Source organism: Lutra lutra, chromosome 5, assembly GCF_902655055.1.
Source record: "Lutra lutra chromosome 5, mLutLut1.2, whole genome shotgun sequence".
Classification (NCBI taxonomy): Eukaryota; Metazoa; Chordata; class Mammalia; order Carnivora; family Mustelidae; genus Lutra; species Lutra lutra.
Genome location: NC_062282.1, coordinates 33481109 through 33502288, shown reverse-complemented (window position 1 = coordinate 33502288; position 21180 = coordinate 33481109).

The window sequence follows — 21180 nt, the reverse complement described above, 5'->3', positions numbered from 1 at the left end:
TTCAAATATAGTATCGACACTGTAGTAGCTTGAACTATTGATTGAAATAATGGCCATCTGGAGTAAAGAGGCAGGACAAGAGCTTACCCTTCAGGGGATGTCAAGATTGTCTCAGTGGCATGGGAGGCTTCAGTGATTTAAAGCAGTGCACTGTCAGGATTCATTCTTGAATTTTCAGTGTACAAAGGTGGCATTGTGCCCGTTAGTGGAAAGCTCTCACAGAAACACCTGCAGTCTGGGTGGGAGGCAAGAAGAGAAAAATAGGAGGTTCAATATATGTATGCGAAGAACCAGATAATCATAAGAATGGAGTCTTTTTGGAGTCTTTAGACTCCACTTGGAGTCTTCATAAACAGGCAGTGTTATACTGGCACAACTGTGGGAAGGGGAATTACTGTACTATGACTCCACTGAGGCACCAGCTTTCCCTCCAAGGTCAAAGCAGTCTGGGAAACCTATCTGCCCTTTCATTAAAGAAAAAAAAAAAAAGAATTCCTCACTTTAATAAAAATTTCATCTCAGTGTCCTTTGGACAATGAGAATATGATTATCTCTATCAAAATATTTGAATTAGGGAGAATTTTCCCAGAACATCTTACTCTTGAAGAGTGAGAACCACTTTTTTTTTGTTGTTTTTAATTTAAGTAGGATCCACATCCAGCGGGCACAGAGCCCAGTGTGGGGCTCTAACTCATGACCCTGAGATCAAGATCTGAGCTGAAATTGAGTTGGAAACTTAAACGACTGAGCCACCCAAGCACCCACCCATCATGTTTTTGATGGCTGTGACAACCATCCATGGGAAAGGGGGTTGGAAATTAGAGGGGCTTTTTCTTGAAGGTTAGAAAGTTGAGTCAAAAGTAATTTTGCTAGAAACAAAGATGGACACTCACATGCTCCTTCTCTTCATATATCTAGGAGTACTTGGTAGTACTTTCTGGACACCAGAGTGTTAGTGGAGCATTATTCCATAATTTATATGGGGATAGCAACTGCTAATGGAAGAAATTTTTGAGTATAATTCAATAAAAACAGTGTGTGAAAATAATTGCCTACTCTTTAGAATGGTAACAATATAAAATACTAGACATTTCTTTAAGTATCTCTTCTCACAGAGGCCCCAATTTCTATTTGATATAATTTAGTGACTTTATCACTATAAATTGAAGAGGTTTTAATGGTTCTTGTTAAACTAGAGACTATTAAATTCATCTGATTGGAGTTGTTTAAATGATTAGTATGATACTTCCTTCTTTAAAAGGTTTTTTTTTTGGTAATCCTGTTTAGTACTTCCATTTCATGAGAAAAATAAATCAAGATTTCAAGTAGCTTAAAAGAATGAGAAAAGAGTGCAATACCATGGGGTACAGACATTTCTTCAAGATTGATTTCGTTCTTTTGGATATATACCTTTGATTTGCAATAACATGGTTGAATGGAGAGAACTTTATGTTAAGTAAACTAGACAGAGAAAGACAAATACTGTATGCTATCACTTACATATGAAATCTTTTTAAAAAATTCAGTTTCCTAAAAAAAGTAGGAAGGTGATTGTCATTGATTACAGAGGGGTGGGAAACAGGGAGATGTAGGTCAAAGGGTGCAAACTTACAGTTCTAAGAAGATTAAGTCCTGAGTATCTAATGTTTAGCATAGTTAGTCTACTTAAAATGCAGTACTGTATACTTAAAAGTTGCTGAGAGTAGATCTTAAGTGTTACCGTGTTTTTCTTCTAAGAGATTTTATTTTTCCATAGGAATACAAGTATATGATCTCACTTACATATGGAATCTAAAAAAATTGAACTCATGGAAACAGAGTAGAAAAGTGGTTGCCAAGGGTGAAGGGTACAGTAGATGAGGAGCTAGTGCTCAAAGGGGACAAAGTTTCAGTTCTGTAGGATGGGTAAGTTCTGGAGAGCTTATGTACAAAGTGGTGACTATAGTTAATAATACTGTATTATATACTTGACATTTGCTAAAAGAGTAGATTTTATGTGTTCTCACCACATGCATACATGAATGGTAACTAGGTGAAGTGATTGATGTCTGTTGATTATGGTAATCAAAATTATTTTTTTAAAGAATTTTCACAATTTATATGTATATCAAAACATTGCATTATATACATTAAATACATACAATTTTACTTGTCAATTGTATCTCAATAAAGATAGGAACAAAGTTTCAATTACATTTAGAAATTACATTGTTCACATATAACTTGAATAACAGAAATATTAATAAAGAAAAAATAATAAACTTACCATAGATTAATTAAAATTTTTGCTATTTTAATCAAAGTTCATCTGTCATTTCTGACTGCTATAAACATTTTACTAGGAAGCAAGTCCGTTCAGCCAAAAATGAGTCAGATATAAAAAGAGGGGATTTAAGTGACTTGTTTTCTAAAGAAAATAATGGAACATGGCTTGAAATAACAAAAGTCTGGGGTTCGAATTATGGGACATACCAGTCTCTCTTTCCTCTGTACAGTTCATTCCAGGGCTTGTTCTATTCCATTTAGCATGTTAAGTTCATTTACTTCTCATAAGAAAAATAAAACATGGTACTGGAAGTGGGCAAACATGTCTCACAAAAATGACTTAGAGAAGCCAAGAATATTTAACATAGAGAAGCAAATGGATTTAATAAAACCAAACTAATTGCTTATCCAACTTCTCATCTCCCCTACATCATATTATAATTCTTTGTCCTTCTCTCTTTTCCCTTTATCCTAACCCTCTTGGTCATTGCATCTGGTCCATGGCTTCAAATACCATCTACATGCTGACTATATACATATACATATATATATATATATATATATATATATATATATATATATATATATATATGTAATATCACACACAGATAAGTAGATAGATAGATAGATATCTAGCCCTGACCTCTCCCAGAAATTCTAGAGTCTCATTTCAACTATTTACTTGCCATCTCCACGTGAATGCATTGGAGATATTTCAAGCATAATGTGGTAAAAATAAAACACCTACCTGAATGTCCTCATTTCCCTTCCTTCTGAAACCTGCTTCTTAAGCATTCTTCCTCATCTAAATGAGTGGTAATTCTATCCTTCTATCCTTCATTTGCCTAGGTCAAAACTATTGGAGTCATGTTTCTCTCTAGTCATTGCAAAGAGGACATGATACCTGATGGATGCATGGGAGGAAGAGGGAAGACATACGTAGGCTCAGTACAAGCCAGTCTCATCTCAACAAATCCATAGGAAGCCTTGGAGAAAGTATGTTCCAAGGAGACATTTGACAGTGAAGATTCAGTGCTGGGTGTGCCTTTTAAGAAGAGTCTTGGAGCTCTGGACACCTGCTGCTCTCATCAGGTGTGTGGATGAGGGAGATGGGGCATGGTGAAAGTTACATTCTAAATGAGTAGCTTCCTCCAGGAGGGGTGTTTTCACAGTGTTTGGGAGAGTCTGACTCTCTGAACACACTCAAATGTTGGCAACCGTGAGGTGCACAGTGATGCCTGTTTTGGGTGACACTGAGAACAAAGCTTTTAATGATGGTTTCACCCACAGTGTGCAATGCAAAACCCAACACCTGTGACTGTTCAGTCTTCTGTTATTGTGGAAATAATTACACTATTCACAGAACACAATAATCTGCAGTATTTCTCAGAGGAAAAAGGACACATTCTGGCTCTCTTGGTTTGATTTTCAGAGCAAAATTCAACAGCTTTACTGTTCTACAGGAAAAACAAAACTAAAAGCAAAACATACTGACAACTCAGATAAACAGAAAATGGCTATAGATCTCACTGAATATATTTATTTTTAATTTTCTCTCTCATTTGTCTTTTGTATAGATACAGTGTATTTTAAAAGCTAGTGTTCAACCTACTACACTCATTTTTCCATGCAGTCAATGATCATTCATTTCCTATGTCCTGACAGTGCTTTTGTATAGATATGCTATAATCAGTGGAACAAAATTGGAGTTTTCATTTGCCCTGAGATTTAGTAGTTAGGCCCCACTGGAATATTGGGTGTGCCAGAGTTTTCTTGCATCTAATCTAAATGTGACTCTGGGGAAATATCAAGCAAAGGAATTCAGGAGCCAGTTTTTTTTATTGTTGCTTATTAAAAGGGCTAACCATTTTATGTATATTGTCTCACTCATCCTTAAAAACAACCCTAAGTAGAAACTACTGTTATGATTTTATAGATGAGGACAATAGGTTTCATAGAAGTTTAAATGGTTTGCTTGAGGACACACAACTAATAATTGGCAGAGCCAGAATTTGAACTCAAGTCTCTTTACTTCAAAGCTTATGTACTTGGTTACTACACTGTGGAGCTTTCCCACCACAAAAAAAAAGAGAAAAAAACAAAACAAAACTAAGGAGTGACATAAAGATCAAGATAGATGAACTGCCTTCCTTTCTAGGGGTCAGAGTTAAGGATAGATAGATAGAAGGCTAACGTGACAAAGAGTTAAGACAACTTTGACTTCTACTTGAATGTTTGGATGACCTGAAACTAGACCTCAATGAAAGTGGTAAAGAGAATAAGGGAAGAAATATAGTTATTTAAAAGAAGATGATTCCTAGGATATTTCCCAGGACAAAGAAAGCTTGCCATGGTCTTCAGGCACAGTGTTGTTAGTCATCACCATTCTGGCAGAATTATCAATGGGGCTGGTAGAAAATCAAAGGCAATGATGCTTCAGAACTTAACTCATAACATGGGCTAAAAACCAAAGTCCATGGATTTACAGTTGGGAAGAAGTGGTTTGAGAGTCTGACCTCCTAATGGCATCAGTATCCCGAGTAAAATATATTTTTGTCCTGGTGTAATTGAGGATCTGATTGCAATTACTGGCTTTTAGTTATTTCAAATTTGGTTGGACTGAAGTAGAAGAAAATTCCTAAATTTTCATCATTCATTAACAATGGAAAAGTACTTTGGGAACACATTTCTCTCTGACTTCCAAGGTCAAAATTCTTGCCTTTTTATTGCCTTTTATTCCCAAAGAATAACAAAGTTAACAGGATGTCTCTGGCTTATTAATTATAATTTTCTAATAACTCATTAAAAAAGAAGTATAAGTAATTGGCAAAGTCTAAAAATAGCTAATTTGTGTCTGTCTGCCTATATAAGTAAAAAATTGCATTGTCCTTGTGGGTTGTGAATAGAGAAGTAGTTAAGTACATTTTCAGTGTTAAAGCTTAGGGAATTACATAAGAGCCTGATGCCAGGATGTAAAATGTTTAGGTCAAAAGGCCTATATTTAAGTGTCATAATGAGTAAGAATCATTCATTCAGGGGGTGCCTGGGTGGCTCAGTGGGTTAAGCCGCTGCCTTCGGCTCAGGTCATGATCCCAGGTCCTGGGTTCGAGCCCCACATCGGGCTTTCTGCTCAGAGGGGAGCCTGCTTCCTCCTCTCTCTCTGCCTGCCTCTCTGCTTACTTGTGATTTCTCTCTGTCAAATAAATAAAATCTTTAAAAAAAAAAAAAGAATCATTCATTCAGAACCAGGAGATAAGTAGGGGTTAATATTAGCTTCACTGTTATTTTGGTGAAAGTGAAAATTATTTCCTAAAATTAAGGAGCTTATTTGCATAGATATATTAAAACCACACACATCAGAAACAAATGCGTTAAGGCTTTAAAAAATTGTGTTAATTTCCTAGAGCTGATAATAAATTGCCACAAACCTGTTAACTTAAAGCAACAGAAATGTATTCTCTCTCAGTTCTGGAGGCTAGAAGTCTGACATTGGGATGTCAGCAAGGCCATGCTCTCTCTGAGGTCTCTAATGAAGAATTCTTCCTGCCTCTCTCTTAGCTTAAGGTGGTTACCAGCGATCTTTGGCGTTCCCTGGCTTGCAGATGCCTCATTCCAGTCTCTGTCTTGGTTACCACATGGCCATTTCTGTGTGTGTCTCTGTCTCTCTGTCCCAATTTCCCTCTAGTTATAAGGACCTGTCATTAGATTATAGCCCACCCTAATCCAGTATGACCTTAATCTTGATGACATCCGCAAAGACCCTATTTCCAAATAGTATCACATTCACAGGTCCTAGGGATTGGGACTTAGATATAATTTTGTGGTCAGGATCTCAGAGCATGAATCTCTTCCTTTTTTGTGTATTTCCCTTCTCATCATCTTTCTCTCAGGTATCCTGAAAGCCAGAAACCCGTCTTCCCCCAGTTTTTACAAAGCAAAAACAAGGAATCAGAGAAGTCATGGACCAAAGCAATATATTAAGATTCAGAGCCCAGAATCTAGTCAGGAAAACAGACATCACACTGGTTATTTTATTAGAGAGGATTTAATATAAAGAATTGGAGGATGGGGAAAGGCAAAAGCATCAGTGAGGTGGTACAGATAGTAGTAGTTTCAGGAAGATCAAAGGGAAATGGTTGGAGCTGGTGCCTGGGAAAGGGGACTTCACAGAGCTGAGACCCGGACTGCTGAGGAGAGGCTGTTGGGCCGTCTGCTGGCGCAATGAGGCTAGTTATATGAATGGGGAAAAAATGGAAAGCAAAACCCCCTGCCAAGCCCAGAGACAAACTATTGCTGAGATGACACTTTCAAGAACAGTGAGCACTCAAGAAGGAGCATGTAGGGCGCCTGGGTGGCTCAGTGGGTTAAGCCGCTGCCTTCGGCTCAGGTCATGATCTCAGGGTCCTGGGATTGAGTCCCGCATCGGGCTCTCTGCTCAGCAGGGAGCCTGCTTCCCTCTCTCTCTCTCTCTCTCTCTGCCTGCCTCTCCATCTACTTGTGATCTCTCTCTGTCAAATAAATAAAATCTTTAAAAAAAAAGGCTGCCCTTGGTCAGCCTCTGCCCTTAGTGAGTATATCCGATTCTGCTAGAACCAAACTGGGAGCCACTAAGCAAAGGTGAGACATGGTTTAGTGTCCTGGTTGCAGCATCACAACAAAGCAGAGTATGGAAAGGTGGGTTTGGAGCTGAGAGACATGGGTGCCTGTTTGCAGAACCAGTTTTTCAGATATGAATGATTAGTTGAACCCTGGAAGCTGGTAGAGAGGGGGTAAAAAGGAGGAGTTAATGAAACTGGAGAGGAACTGTGGAAGAAAGATCTCTTTGGGGACCAGGAAGAGGAGGAGAATGAATGAAGTTGGGGGATCATTGACTAACATTGAATGTTTTTAGCACCTTGAACTGAGGGCTTTGAACTGAAACACTTTGGTTGGAGATAGGGCATGTGGAGAAAACCTCACATTCTAAGCAAGGATTAGCCAAACAGATCCAGTGGGAATTCCCTCACAAGCTGGGGTAGCTGCTGACACTGTATCACTGTTTAAATTCCACGAATAGGGAGTAACTATTATTGATTACATGCTCCTGTTGTATGCACTGAAGGGAATAGAAAATAAATACAAATACATATATAATTAATTTATATAACAATCAGTGGATTAGGACTTTAGAGAGCAAATAGTTTACACTCTCTATTGTAGTGTTTCTCAGTGTATTTATTTGTTTCATTATTGCCCCTTTCAGATGCTTTTTCCTATTTGTTTCCTCTTCCTATAAAATTTTAATACCATAGGTAGATTGTACATTTGCTTATATACTGTGGCTGTTTGGAGAGACACAAACCATTGTAATGCCTAAGATTTCCCCTTCCCACACCCTCCAAGAACTAATTTCTCCCTCCTGGAGGAAGACTGCCCCACTGAGAGTTTGTGCCACGGTGGAAGTTGTTGGTACTCCACCCAGAACTCCTTCACTGGTAGTAAATACCCCAGTTGCTGTGAACATTGCCTTAGGAGAATTCTCAAGAATATTGCCCTAGACCAGAGAGAACCACCCCAGTGGCGATTCTATCCCCCACAAAATGCCCATCAAAAAAACCCCACCAAAAAAAACCCTGTACCTACTTAGAGTAAGGTTCAGAAGACCGACCTTCTGTTCCCTGAATACACTCCTGCAGGCCTCCAGTCTTGTGCCAAACCAGAAGCTGGCCTGTCAGGCCAAAGCTGAGGGACAAGCAAGTAAGCCTCTTTCATAGAAAGGCTGGGGTGTTTTTCAGTCTGCTGTCTGCACATTGCCCTGGCGGTGGCAGTCTGCCAAGAACCCTCAGGAAGTTATAGTCCCATGAGACCCAGGATCACAAGCTCCCCTGGCTTGAGAGCCAAGCAATCATGTAGGGACCACTGGGGGATCTGTAGCAAAATCCAGGGCACCAGGTGGGTCTAAAAGCTCCCTTCAGGAAATACTGGTGTTCTGGAGTGCAGCAGAGGGAGGGCGTGAAGATGGAGCCCACCACTAAAATAAGACAGAGAGAGTATACAGATGTTTCCTAGAGGAATAAAAGGGTAGGAGAGGCCCAGTGGTAAGAAAAATAAAACAAAATAAAATAAATATGGTGCCTGCTAGCTAGAGTGAGGCCAGGGGAGAGCATGAAGATAATGCTCTTTGGCCAGCAGGCCCCCCTAGATGTGCGCTAAATTAGATGCCTGCTCCTCAGGCCATCACTTTAAGGTTAAAAATTAGTCGTGTTCACATAAAATCTGGGTGCCTCTGGATCTGCTATTTCTGTGCCAGGCCCTGGGGCGAGTGAGTCTGAGTGGGTAAACCTTATTAGAGCTGTTTGTCAGATAACTAGAGTCTTGTAGTTCTTGTGGGTGTGGACCCCATTGGTTTTCAAAGCTGGATGTTTTGAGGACTTGCCTCTTAGATGCAAGTCTAAAAAGTTGGGGGCGCTCGATGTAGGGTTCAAACCCTTTGCTCCTCAGGGAGAGAAGCTTCAGGTTTTGAGTTCCTTCCTGACTGTGGGTGGCCACCTGGGCATGGGGCCTGAGGTAAGACTGTGTCCTAGCCTCTTCTGCCCACCCTGATGTGGACCTTCTGTCCTTTGCTTGATTAGGTAGGATCACACAGTTTTTAGGTATTTTTTTGTTTTGTTTTGTTTTTTTGGAGGAAGTTGTTCCATATTTTGCTGCAGACTCCAGGTGTCTGTGGGGAAGGGTGAGTTTAAGATCCTCCTATGTCACCATCTTGAATGGGAACCCCAAAATGCTCCATCTTAAAGGAAGAGTACAAGTTAGGTGAGTAAGGATGAGTGAATGAAGTATGTCTGCTTGATATCAAAATGAGCAAAGATGTGGAGGTTTTTGGAGATGCTGAAAAGTCTGGGTATTCAAGTTAAAGAGTAAATCAAAATGGGTGAATAGAGTAGCTCTTCCAGAGAATGGCGGTTCTATGGCAGAGAGATTAGGGAATTGGGAAGTGTTATGAAAAAAACAAAGCAATTCAATTTGTTAACAACAGGGAATGATTTACTGAGAGGCTGCATGCTTACTTAAGCACTTGGAGTGAGGAAGGGGAGACAACAGAGGCAGACACTTTCAGATCCTGACTAGGTGGGAAGCTCAGACGGACACACATATGGATAGTCAAAGAAAGAGAGGGTAGTGTGATGAAATGTAAGGTTGTATGGTTCATCTGTGCTGGCCATAGAGTTGCAGAGAATAGTGTGACTGACGTGGTTGACCGAGTATGTGGATCCTGAGTGATAAAGCAGGGCAAAATAGAGATAAAACATAGAATTTGAATTTAAAGCCATTCATAATTATATATTACATTACCTCCTTATAGGCTGCTGGGCTATAGTGGAATGAGGAATGGGTGAAAGCAGATAGCTATTTCGACAACCTTTTCAATAGTTCTGTGTCTTTAGAGATCTGACATTTCCAGAAAAAACAAGCCCAGAATTTATTAGATGTTGTGCTTTTGGACAAATGAGCTTCTTGTTGAGTTTCAGTCTCCTTTTTGACAGAAAAATCAAACTGCAGCTTATAGATTGAGAGAGCCAGTGAGAAAACTTCACTGCAGATCCCTATGTTTAATGGCCCTGAACATTTGAGGAAATGCATCCATTAAAAAGTAGTAAAGGACAGAAGAGCCTGGTGGGATTGAGAATCACTGAAGGAGGATGGATCAAAGAGAAGAAACTGTAGGCATCTAGAAGAGATGGGGTGAAGGGAGTATAACATTAAAGAAAGAAAATGATGGTAGAGATTCACCTTGATGCGGATTCTGTAGTTCTTGCTGATTCTATCTTTTTACTATTTCTTAGATTTGTCCTCATCTCCTCATACTCATTGCCACGACCCCTGTTTGGATCAGTTATTGTTCTGTGGACTGTTGCAACACTCTCCCAGCTTGGTTTTCTGCTTCATTCCTTGCCACTCCCAACCCTACCCCAACTCATCTTCCACTCTGCTGTCAATGAGGTTTCATCCATTCATTCCATAAATATTTGTGCAACACCTCCAATGAGCTAGGTTCTGGGTGCTAGTCAGACATTAATCGGCTAAGCATATAGGGCCCCTACCTTCAGGGAGCCAGAATCTTTAATGGACAGCTGCAAATAATGAGTAAGGTTTTGAAGAAAATTCGTGGGAAGGGTGACAGCACCACCAGAGCCATAGTGTAGTTGGGAGGAAGGAAAGGGCAGGGTCTAAAAGATCCTTGAGAGAGTGATGGCTGTAGGTCATGTTAGAGTTTTTGGTTATTAGCTAAGGGCTGGCCAGCTGTTGATAAGAGATCTGAGTTGTGTGAAGACCATTCTGGCAGCAGAACTGAGAAAAGTTTAGAGGGTGTTACCTAATTGCATCTCTTCCTTCTCTTCTCTCAAACAATCTCCAAATTTTCAGGTTCAAATCCTGGTTCCTTAGCTCAGTGTTCAAAGGTTTTTGGACAGGGGCACCTGGAGGGCTCAGTTGTTAAGCATCTGCTTTCAGCTCAGGTCATGATCCCAGGATCCTGGGATTGAGCCCTGCCTGGGGCTTCTTGCTCAGTGGCGAGCTTGGTTCTCCCTTTCCCTCTGCCTGCTGCTCCCTCTACTGTGCTCTCTCTGTCGAATAAATAAATAAAATCTTCAATAAATAAATAAAATAAAATCTCAAAAAAAAAAAGTCTTTTTTAGACTCGCTCTGCCTCCCTGACTGGTTTCATCAATTGTTGGATCTTTTTTCATGGTTTACACCTCTGGTTTCCAGTCAGAAGTACCTGGGGACATGTTAAAAATTCAGATTCTCAGACTCTGTCCTCAGGTATTTTATTTTATTAGTTCTAAGGTTTGACTTGAAAATTAACATTTCAAAACAGTATCACAAGCTGACAGTCTAGATCAGTGCTATCTAAATAGAACTTCCTATGAAAATGGCATTTTCCCCTATTTGTACTGTTCGATATGGTAGCCATTAATCACATGGAACTATTGAGTTCTTAAAATATGGCTAGTGCAACTGAGAAAATAAATTTTAATTATAATTAATTTAAATGAGTTAATTTAAATAGCCACCTGTAGCAAGTGGGTCCCAAATTAGATAGTTCAGGTCTAGACTATAGTCTGAGATACTTCTTGTATGATGGCCATACTCAGTATGTAGTTTCCTGCCTAAGTGTCTGGGCACAAATTTCCCATTCCAGGAGGCTGCTCTTTCCTACATGGTCAGCTTCCACATAGTTTATATGTCTCTCCTCCAAGAGCATCTCCTTGACCTTTTCAGGTCTGGATTAGATACCCCTCCTCCAGTATCCCAAACTTATACCTCTTTGTATCCCCAACACCTTGAGGGCTGCCTGAATACAGAACTGTCTGTATGTGCTTGTTGTATAAATAAATAAACAAACAAACAACACTAGGGTGTACTATCACTTAACTGAGTCAGGCATAGGTAGATATTGGTAATTAGAAGTATAACAACTTTACTATATAGAACTCCACAAAGCTGAACTCTAGAAAATTAAACTGTTCACGATCTTTACTTGCTTTTTTTTTTTTTTTTAAAGATTTTGTTTATTTATTTGTCAGAGAGAGAGAGAGAGAGCAAGCACAGGCAGACAGAGTGGTAGGCAGAGGCAGAGGGAGAAGCAGGCTCCCTGCCAAGCAAGGAGCCCGATGCGGGACTCGATCCCAGGACGCTGGGATCGTGACCTGAGCCTAAGGCAGTTGCTTAACCAACTGAGCCACCCAGGCATCCCCGATCTTTACTTGCTAATGAGGTCAATGACATGTCTTAAATCTCTTTGTGGGGGCGCCTGGGTGGCTCAGTGGGTTAAAGCCTCTGCCTTCGGCTCAGGTCATGATCCCAGGGTCCTGGGATCGAGCCCCGCATCAGGCTCTCTGCTCAGCAGGGAGCCTGCTTCCTCCTCTCTCTCTGCCTGCCTCTCTTGCCTATTGTGATCTCTGTCTGTCAAATAAATAAATAAAAATCTTAAAAAAAAAATCTCTTTGTGGATCAGTTAGTTTTGCCACATGTGAGTGGTGGCCTGATTTGGGGAGCCAGACTGCCTGTATGGAAACACTCACTGACTCACTTACTAGCTGTGTGACCCCAGGGTGGATTCTGTTACTTAACATTTCTTTTATTCATTTTGGTCATCTACAAAATGGGTTAACCATGGTACCTACCTCTCAGTGTTGTTAATACTTTAATATTTATGAAGGGCTTAGAATAATATTTGATACACACTAAGGACTTAAGTATTTGTTAAGTAAATGATAAGCAAACTTGGCTACTGGCTCCATTAATATCCCTAGTTAGTGATCTTGTATCTTTTTTTTTTTTTTAAAGATTTTATTTATTTATTTGACAGAGAGAGAGATCACAAGTAGGCAGAGAGGCAGGTAGAGAGAGAGGGGGAAGCAGGCTCCCTGCTAAGCAGAGAGCCTGATGTGGGGCTTGATCCCAGGACCCTGAGATCGTGACCTGAGCCAAAGGCAGAGGCTTTAACCCACTGAGCCACCCAGGCGCCCCAGTGATCTTGTATCTTGATCAAAAGGGGAATTAGGAGAAATGTAGGCAGTATATATACATTATTTGTTTATTAGTGGTTTTGTAGATGTTATTAATTATGCCACTTCTCTATTAACATTTTTCATTTAAGTTTTTATTTAAATTTCACTTATTAACATAGAGTGTAATATTAGTTTCAAGAGGAGAATTTAATGATTCATCACTTACATACAACACCTGGTGTTCATCCCAAGTGCCCTCCTTAATACCCATCACTCTTTTAGCCCATCCTCCACCCACATCCCTCCATCAACCCTCAGTTTTTTCTCTATAGTTAAGAGTCTGTTTTATGGTTCACCTCTTTCTCTTTTTTTCCCCCTATGTTCATCTCTTTGTTTTCTTAATTTCCACATATGAGTGAAATCATATGGTATTTGTCTTTTTCTGACTGACTTAGTTTGCTTAGCATAATATATTTTTAATAATTGGCAACCACCCCATGCCTTCCAGGACCCAAACAGGGTGAGGGGGTGAGATAGCATCATGAACACTGAGACAGGCTTAGGTAAAGAGCACTGTTCTAAGAGTCATTACATAGACTGCAGAGTGTGTGAAATAGGTGAGAAAGAGTTCTGGGAAGGTAAAAATGAAACAGCCAAATTTTAAATGAAATCTGGTGTGATTTTGATGTAAAGGTAAACTTTCTGAAAAACAAGTCCTTTCAGATCTCTTATCACTTTTTCAATCTAAGCCTGAAGTGGATTTTGGAAATAGAATGTGAGCTTCCACCTCTCCTTTCTCAGAGTTGCTGTTGGGCATTTGATGCTTTCTTGTCTGCTTAAATTATGACTCTGTCCTCCTAGCACTCTTCTTTCTGTTCTGGAGAATTTCCTCTTTGCCATTGCCTACACTCGACGTGGGGAAGAATTCAAGGTGCCCTGCCCGTTTCTAGGGGGTGGACATAGATTTAACACAGACTAATCAGACACTATTCTCAAGGACTTTGATTTTTGAGGGAATGGTACATAGACTGGATTTACCGATCCAGCCATTCATCCCGATGGTTAAGAAGTTCTTATAGCTTAAGGCTTTAGGTTTGCCCTTATTCCTGAATTGGTTCTGAAGTTCTGGCTTATTCAGAATTTAGCTCCTAAATATACCTCTAACAAATTCTGTGTTCTGTTTACATTAGGCAAAGTTAGTTTCTGGTGTAAAGGATCTAAACTGATATAACTCCATATTTATTTAAGTCACTATCTAATGAAATGAATGTTGAATTTTGTAATTTTTCCCTCAAGGCACTGTGTTTTTAAGATTTGTTTTTGACTCTGAAGCAAAAAAGGAAGTTTTCAGCTTGTAGTGTTGGGACTTTTTGAAAGGAAAAGGAATGCTAAATATTTAGGGACATCAAATAAGAAATACACACTAATAATGACATTAAGTCCCCAAATCCATCTCTACAACAGAGGTTTGCAAACATTTTTTTAAAAGGCCAGGTAGTAAATGATTTAGACTTTGAGGGCCATACAGTCTTGGTCAAAACTCTTTAACTCTGCCATTGAAGCACAAAAGCAACTATAGACAATGTGTAAACAAAAATGAACATGACTCTGTTCCAATAAAACTTTATTTACAAATATAGGCAGCAGAATTTGGCTCGTGGGCCATAGTTTGCTGACAGTTGCCTTGGAATTGTGCCTGGTATGTATCAGTCATTTAATGACTATTTATCGGCTGGATGAATGAAAAAGGGTTCAGTTTCTAGGGGCACAGTTCCCATCTGATGGCTTCTATTTTCTCTGGGTATTAGCAGCAAGAGGTCAGTTATTGACAGTAGAACAGAGTTGGGGCTTTGAGATCCTTTGAGAAGTTCCACAATATCTAACTCCAAAATCCAATTCCTATACTTGGCTAGGAATAGTTTACTGGAAGGGAAAGGAAAGGAATTAACATCTATTTAAGAGTCTAAAGTAGTGTTCCTCACAATATGCTGTTTCAAACACTTGAAACAGAATTACCCGAGGTGTTTGTTAATGGATGTGGATCTTGGGATCCTCCCCAGACCTTTTGAATTAGAACCTCTGAATGCACTGCTATTTTTATCAAGTTCCTAAAGTGATTCTTATGCAAATTAAGTTTGAGGACCACTGGCTTAGTTGGTATCAGCAATTTAAACTATATTTTGTGATCTTCCCAACAACTTTATCCATAGATATTACCAACCCCATTTTATACATGGACATACTAGAGCTTAGAGTCACAGAGGATTGTGCAGTCATGGAGACAGTAAATGAGAGTACGAAGTTTCACATCTACACTAAAGCCCACATATCCCCACTCTACCTTTCCGCCTCTAGCAACAAAAAAACAAGAACATGGATTAAATTCTTTTAGGACATTATCTAATTGGCTCCATCTGTGAAAAAATATAAAATACTAACTACCAAGGTTCAATTTGAAAATAAAATATCTGAAGATGAAATATTTTAGACCAAGTTTTGAAGACTGCTGTATAAATTAAAGAAAGGCCGTCCTATAAAAATGCTGTAGTTATTGGGATGGGCAGTGGATTTGGAATAAGGAGGAGCTTCTCCACAATGTGTCATATTTGTGTTTTCAGTGATCATCCACAACAGAGAATGCTGGAGAAATTTTTCTGAGGCTGTTCGTGGAGTCAACTTGATGCAAGCTTTTTTCAATGTGTAAAGTGATAAACTAAAATTTGCTCATATTGTGAATGAGATCCAGATTGGCTCTTTCTACAGTCATGTTGCATTTTATTGGAACATAACATATTTAGTCCCACTACATAGGCCATGCCATGATTTCACAGAATTGTGAGAATTTAGACTGTTTTTCAGTTCAAGTGAAGTTCACTTAACTGCCAATTGTTTCTAGCTATGTACGATGACCACATTGAACTAGATTATTGTGCTAACTCCTTGATGCAGAGTGTCCATTGACCAGCAAGCCAGCTCGAAGCACAGAAGCATAGCTGTGATTCTTCCTCCATCCAGGCAGATGCTCTGAGATAGGGCTTGGTGAGATCCTTGAGCTGTGTCCAGAAGGTACAAGAAAACACCTTGTGTGTCTCTTGGAAATGAGGTCTATTCGGGTCCTACTGCTCTTCCACTGATTGCTAACTTATGTGTATATCTAGTTGTACAAGTTTGTTGCCTGGCTAATTTTATTAAAAGATTCAAAGGCTTCTTCTTTCGTTCAATACCTGGAAATACAAGGCAACTATGAGAATTTGAGTATGAAGGGTCCTCTGAAGTACCAGAGGAGAACCATCCTCTATTAACTCTATGAGAAAATGTTCCTGTTCTGAACTTATTAAAAGTCAATTCAAATCAAAAGCATGGAACTTATTGTCAAAATATGGTAAAATTTAAAAATAATTCTGCTTCTATGCAAATTTTGGTTTATGGAATACCCTTTTGAAGGACACCTTCTGTATGATGTGACTCCACTTTTCTGAAATATTTGGTATATGCTGAATTTCACTTTAACTAAATTTTCCTTATATGTTGTTGGGTTAAAAGCACAATCAGTACTTCATAAACTGTATGCAAATTTTTCACCACAAATTTGAAAAATCATAAGCTGGCTTTTATTCAATGCCTTCCCCTCTCTCCATAAAACTGCTGTCAGCAGCTGTGTGCCCATTTAACAGATGAAAAATCACATCTATTACAAAAAAATCATCCATTATAATATGCTCCCCAATTATTATCCAAGTAGTATATTGTGCATTATCTATGCCAAGGCTCAGGTTTTTTAGCATGGAAAATTGAGAAAGGACTAGATAGCCAGAATTATAGTGTTTACAAAGGACAGCTTTATGAGCCAGAAAGAAACTGCCCTAAATTCCTGCCAATGGCAGGAGAGAATGCCTTCCTCCTAAGCCCAGCCATAAGGTTCCATCTGCCAGGTGATACTGCAGTACAAAGGAACAGATGATTCCATAGACTGCCCTGATTTTCTTACCCTGTGGAGACTCTAATGTATAGGATATTAACAGGAGGAAAGGCTGAGAACTCCAGTATTGAATGAAATCTGCCTGACCAAAGATACTGCAGGGTCAGTACCCTGCTGATAAATGTCCTCTGAAAGAAGTAAAAAATTTCACAGTACCTCTCTTAAAGGGACATCCAAGAGAGCTGCCAGAATTATAGCAAGAAAACTCTTCGCTGAAAACAAGTCTTGAGACCCCTGTTGAACTCTTATCCTTAAGAATACAGGTTCTCTGGGGATTCCTGGGTCGCTCAGTCGGTTAAGTGTCTGCCTTCAGCTCAGGTCATGATCCCAGGGTCATAGGATTGAGTCCGGCGTTGGGCTCCTTGCTTGGAGGTGAGCCTGCTTCTCCCTCTGCCTGCTGTTCCTTCTGCTTGTGCTCTCTCTCTGACAAATAATTATATAAAATCTAAAAAAAAAAAAAAAAAAAAAAAAGAATACAGGTTCCCTGTTTTATGAACATCCCATTTAGGATTATTCCGTATATAAGAACAAGTGTCTCATGCTGGGTAGGGACAGTGGAAAGGATAGTTGGTCTTTGTATTCAATTAGAAACAAAATCAGCCAGATCATGACACCTAGAAACAACAAACCTCCCAGTCAAGTAGAAGAAGGAATATAGACAATTTTTAGCTGTGAGAAGTCAAGCACCACAGCAATGGTGTTTTGTAAGAAGCAATAAGTGTTCACACAATGGGTACCATGCCATACAGACTGGAATCTGGGCCAAGACTTTAGATTCCAGGAGAATTCTGGGGAGATAAAAATCTCAGTACCAAGGGAGCGAAGGTAGAGAATTGACACAGGAAATAACACGTTAGTGTTTCCACGGTCAGGAAGAATGTCTTAGTCATTTGGGAGCCACCTTTTCTAGCTCAGTGCCTTATGCATCAGGAGTTTATTTGAATGTACTGATCACTCTACTCCCTCTTCCTTGAACATTGACTCCATTTGATTTCTGTGGCATTTCCCTTTTCTGTTTTTCTTTAACTCTCTTGGCCATGACTTTTTAAAACCTCCTTTGAAAGGTTTCTTCTTACCACTTACAGGACATCTCTATGTGGATGCCTCACTGGTACCTCAAGTTCAGTGCATCCTACATTGACTCTAGTCTCCAAACCTGAGACTTCTCCTATGTTCCCTGCCTCAGTGAATGGCACCATCATCTGCCCAAAAAGTTGAATCAGTGGCTGGGTGGTGGTCTTTCCTCTTTTATCTCCCTGGATAACATCCAATCATCAAATCCAATTGATGTGTTCTTCTGAATAGCTTTCAAAACTACAACCCACTTTTTTCTTACACTGACTGCACTACCCTATTCAGACTACCATGACCTTTCACCTATATTATTTCACAATTGGCCACTCTCCTTGCTTTCATCTTTGCCACCCTCCAAAGCTGTCCCCCTATTGCAGCCAGGCAGAGCTTCTAAAAACAAAAATCTAATCATGTCTTTTCTCTGCTTAAATCCTTCAGTTCTCCATTATTCTTGGGTTCCCACATTAAGAATAGAGTCCTGATTTCTTGAAATGATTACAGGAGTCTTTTTTTTTTTTTTTAAAGATTTTATTTATTTATTTGACAGAGAGAAATCACAAGTAGGCAGAGAGGCAGGCAGAGAGAGAGGAGGAAGCAGGCTCCCTGCTGAGCAGAAAGCCCGATGTGGGGCTCAAACCCAGGACCTGGGATCATGACCTGAGCTGAAGGCAGCGGCTTAACCCACTGAGCCACCCAGGCGCCCCTACAGGAGTCTTTTTGATTTGGCTTTTGATTACTTCTCTAGCCTCCTCTTTCAACTCCTTTTACTTTTATATACCCTTTGGCCCCTTCCCACTTTATTCTAGAATTGCACTGACACTGAGCTGTGTATTAAAACTTCAGTGCTTTGGACACTGCTCTCTCTGCCTTGAATACTCTTCCCTTCTTTGGCTAGCTGCTGTCCATTGTAGGTCACCCTTTATGTGTCACCTCTTCTGGAACATGCTCCATACTCCAAACCCCCCATCATAAAACTTATTAGTGGTTATAGTGATTGTTTTTTATTTTCTTATATTCTTCTCAGAATGTAATCTAAATAAGGGTAGAAATGATCCATATGCTTTGTTAATCATTATATTCTTAGAACCTAGCACTGTTTCTGGCACATTATTCTCTCCCAGTGAATAGTGAATCAGTGAGGGCTTATTGAAATCATCTGAAGAAATTTATAGAAAAGGGGGTTGAAAGTGGAGCTTGAACATAAAAACGAGGCAAGACCCCAGAGCTGTGGCCATGACAGTGTGTAGGCCTCTTAAGAGCCCTAGAGGAACACCATAGTGGATTAAAAATGGATAAAAATTCTTTGACCCTTCTCCCATGAAACGGAGGAAGTTGATTTCCTCTCCCTTTGAATCTGGGTTGGCCTGGGCCAGTTTGAGGAATATAATGTGATAGGGATGATGCTATGCCAGTGAGGACCTGGCATTTTAGAAGACAGGCAGCTTTTACGTTATTCTTGTAGAATTCTAAGATGCCATGTAAGATGTCCTGCTACTCCAGGGACCACAAGGAGAAACTCTGAGACTGCACAGAGATGGAGAGGGACCCAGCCAAACCCAGCCTTACAGTTATTCTTGCTAAGGTTTTAGGCATGTCAGTGAAGCCCTTGGAGTCTTCTAGGTCTTAAGGAAACAGACTACCAGACACAAATGATCCTAGTAGATTCCAAGTGAGCAGAAGAATTTCTCCTCAGAGACTTGCCCAAATTCTTAATCCCCAAGATCAAGAGATTTAGGAAAATGATTTAGGTGTGATTTGTTATATAACAGTAGATAACCAGACCATCCAACACTTCCTTTTCACCAGCTGTTAGAGATGCAAGGTAGGGAAGGGATTTTCTCAATCTTGAGATGTTCTCCCTGCAGTAGCTATGCCTTTACGCTTGAATGTGCTGTGGTGAGATGCATACTTGGGAGTCATGACTCTCAGCTCAGAGCCCATTTCCCATAGCAATAATTTCCTTTGTGGTTGAGTTTCAGATTAGACCTTAAACACCTGCAAAGTTCATACATTATGAAGAATTACTCTTTCAGTTCATACAACAAATACTTGGAAACTGACCAACTTAGAAACTGGAAATTGACTGGCTAGAAAGACCCTCATATCTATTAAGAAGTGGCAAAAGATAATAGTCAGGGGGTGTGACTTAAAATCAAGTCTTCAAAGAGAAGTTGACATGTCCTTGCAACTTATTCTATTCCATCCCAGATTCTGGGGGCAATCAAATCTCCAGGTGGAGTGCATATTCAGTTAGTCTTTTGTTTCGGCCTGGTAGGATTCTGGCATACCAACTCCTAATCATTCATGGCTCATTTTCCTGTACCAAGTCATTGTCTTGTAGCTGAGCCCTTTAAACAGGCATTTTTCTGACAAAAATTTCAGTATCCCAAAGACCAAATCTGTGATACCTGCTGCCACGTATCTTTTGTCTCAGACCTCAGCTGATACGTGGAGCTCTGGAGAGTGCTTGGCCTACCTCTACTTACAATAACATTCTTCGCTTTGGGATGCATTTGGACTTCCCTTCTCTCATCCTTGTGCTCTATTTCCCTCTCCAGTTATTATCACCACCTCCACATCCCCTCAAAAGGTTAAATCTCCTGTTGGTCCCAGTTGACAATGTACCAAAGGCTTGTGCTCAACTTCATTCCCAGATTCCCACCCTTATATTAGTCAGGGTTATTTCAGCCATAAGAGACACACATCCAACTAAGTCTCATTTAATCTAAGTGAGAGAATTTATTGGTTTTTTTTTTTTTTTTTTTTGTATCCAACAGAAGGAATGAGATATCCTCTAGGGCAACTGGATCATGGGAGTGATCATGGGATTATCTCCTGATCTCCAGCATCTGCTTCTCTCATTCCCTTTTGCTATAAATGTGTCAGGAAACAAAGCTACAGAATTCAAAGCTATATCCTCTTAGTAGGAATCAGAGAAGGAAGAAGAATTTTCATTTTTAGGTGATGCTTTCATCATTTTTAGTGGATCATTTCATGTGCCTAAATTGGAGGAATCATCGTAGGGTAGAGCTGCTTGATCTGAGCACTGTGCCCAGCCCTGTGACCAGGAAGTGGCCCATTACTGCAGAGGTGCTGGGCATAAGCAAGGCTTCAGAAACAATGAGTGTGGGTGAAGGAGACTCCCCAACTTGTATCTGCAACTCTTGCCAGGTTCCCTATGTCAGCTGGGATTGTCTAAGATTGATCTGAGGAGACATGGGTGCAAGGGACTGTGGAGTAGGGAGGAATAAACATGGGAGAGCAGGAATAGAGCAAGACAGGAGTGTGTCCGTCTCAATATGTGCCTGAGATCAGACCAAAGGGGACAAAGAGGAAGTCAATGTGGATTTTCCCAGAGAGGCCAGATGT